Genomic DNA, 2,094 nt, shown 5'->3' on the forward strand with positions numbered 1-2,094 from the left:
AATTTAATATGTTTTCCTTTTCTTTTTTGAGACAGAGCCTCCCTCTGTCACCCAGGCTGGAGTGCAATGGTGCCATCTCAGCTCACTGCAGCTTCTGCCTCCCAGGTTCAAGCAATTCTCCTGCCTCATCCTCCGGAGTAGCCAGGATTACAGATGCCCTGCACCATGCCTGGCTAATTTTCGTAGTTTTTAGTAGAGATGAGGTTTCACCATGTTGGCCAGGCTGGTCCCAAACTCCTGACCTCAGACAATCCACCCCGCTTGGCCTCCCAAAGTGCTGGGATTACAGGCTTGAGCCACGCCTGACCTGTGTTTTTGTTTTTAACAAAAAAATTAAATTATTAAAAATATTAAAAAGCTTAAAGGCTGGGCATGGTGACTTGTGCCCATAATCCCAGCACTTTGAGAGACCAAAGCAGGAGGCGCACTTTAGCCCAGGAGTTTGAGACCAGGCTGGGCAACATAGCAAGACCACATTTCAATTAAACAAACAAAAAAAACTTACCTGGTAGGGGAGATACTATAATCATGAATGTGGTTTTCCCAGGGCGAGGCTTATCCATTGCACTCCGGCTATGCTGATCCCTGTGATTTCCCCAAATGTGGGAAACTCAACTGCATAATTTGTGGTAGTGGGGGACTGCGTTTGCGCTTTCCCCTGAGGAAGAAAATAAATAAATAAATAAAAATAGGGAAAAAAAAGCTTGTAGAATAAGGATATAAAGAAAGAAAAGGCTGGGCACGTTGGCTCACACCTGTAATTCCGTCAGTTTGGGAGGCCAAGGTAGGAGGATCACTTCAGCTCAGGAGTTTGAGACCAGCTTGAGCAAAATGGCAAAACCTGGTCTCTACAACAAATACAAAAAAAAAAAAAAGCCAAAAAACTGGACGCAGTGGCTCACACCTGTAATCCCAGCGCATTGGGACGCCAAGGTAGGTGGATCACGAGGTCAAGAGATTGAGACCATCCTGGCCAACATGGTAAAAACCCGTCTCTATTATAAATACAACAATCAGCTGAGCGTGGTGGTGCACACCTGTAGTCCCAGCTACTCAGAAGGCTGAGGCAGGAGAATTGCTTGAATTCATGAGGCAGAGATTGCAGTCAGCTGAGATCGCATCACTGTATCCAGCCTGCCTAATGGAGCAAGACTCTGTCTTTTTTTTTTTTTTGAGACAGAGTTTTGCTCTTGTTACCCAGGCTGGAGTGCAATGGCGCCATCTCGGCTCACTGCAACCTCCGCCTCCTGGGTTCAGGCAATTCTCCTGCCTCAGCCTCCTGAGTAGCTGGGATTACAGGCATGCGCCACCATGCCCAGCTAATTTTTTTGTATTTTAGTAGAGACGGGGGTTTCACCATGTTGACCAGGATGGTCTTGATCTCTTGACCTCGTGATCCACCCGCCTCGGCCTCCCAAAGTGCTGGGATTACAGGCGTGAGCCACCGGGCCCGGCAAGACTCTGTCTTAAAAGAAAAAAGCTAGGTGTGGTGGCACTTGTCTGTAGTCCCAGCTACTTGGGAGGCTAAGGTGGGAGGATAACTTGAGCCCAGGAGGCAGAGTTTGCAGTGAGCTAAGAGCCACTGCACTCCAGCCTGAGTGACAGAGTCAGGCCTTGCCTCAAAAAAAAAAAAAAAAAAAAAAAAAAAAAATTATGGTCCCATATGCATTTCCAAAGCCTTGTTCCTCATTATCAAGAAGCAGACTCTGTTTATTTTGCATTTGAAGTTGGTTAGCACCTTGTGACTGCCACAATGAACAGACTATGGGAGAAATGACTTCCAAAACTAATTCGTGAAAGGTGATTTGACTTCCACCTTTCTCTCTCTCTCTCGTTTTTTGTTTTTTCAGATGAAGTCTCCCTCTGTCACCCAGGCTGGAGTGCAGTAGCACAATCTCAGCTCACTGCAACCTCAGTTTCCTGGGTTCAAGCAATTCTCATACCTCAGTCTCTCGAGTAGCTGGGATTACAGGTGTTCGCCACCACACCCAGCTAATTTTTGCATTATTAGTAGAGACGGAGTTTCACCACATTGGCCAGGCTTGTCTTGAACTCCTGACCTCCAATGTTCTGCCAGCCTCAGCCTCCCAAAGT

At 46.8% G+C, this 2,094-nt stretch overlaps 1 non-coding gene across 1 annotated transcript; it reads left to right on the forward strand.

The window, feature by feature from the left end:
- The first annotated feature begins 497 nt into the window (after positions 1-497).
- Positions 498-661, forward strand: LOC118146615 (U1 spliceosomal RNA). The gene has a single exon (XR_013525261.1). It is a non-coding gene; the product is annotated as a U1 spliceosomal RNA (small nuclear RNA).
- The last annotated feature ends 1,433 nt before the right edge of the window (positions 662-2,094 follow it).

The sequence above is a fragment of the Callithrix jacchus genome, chromosome 12 (assembly GCF_049354715.1).
Source record: "Callithrix jacchus isolate 240 chromosome 12, calJac240_pri, whole genome shotgun sequence".
In the NCBI taxonomy this organism is placed as follows: domain Eukaryota; kingdom Metazoa; phylum Chordata; class Mammalia; order Primates; family Cebidae; genus Callithrix; species Callithrix jacchus.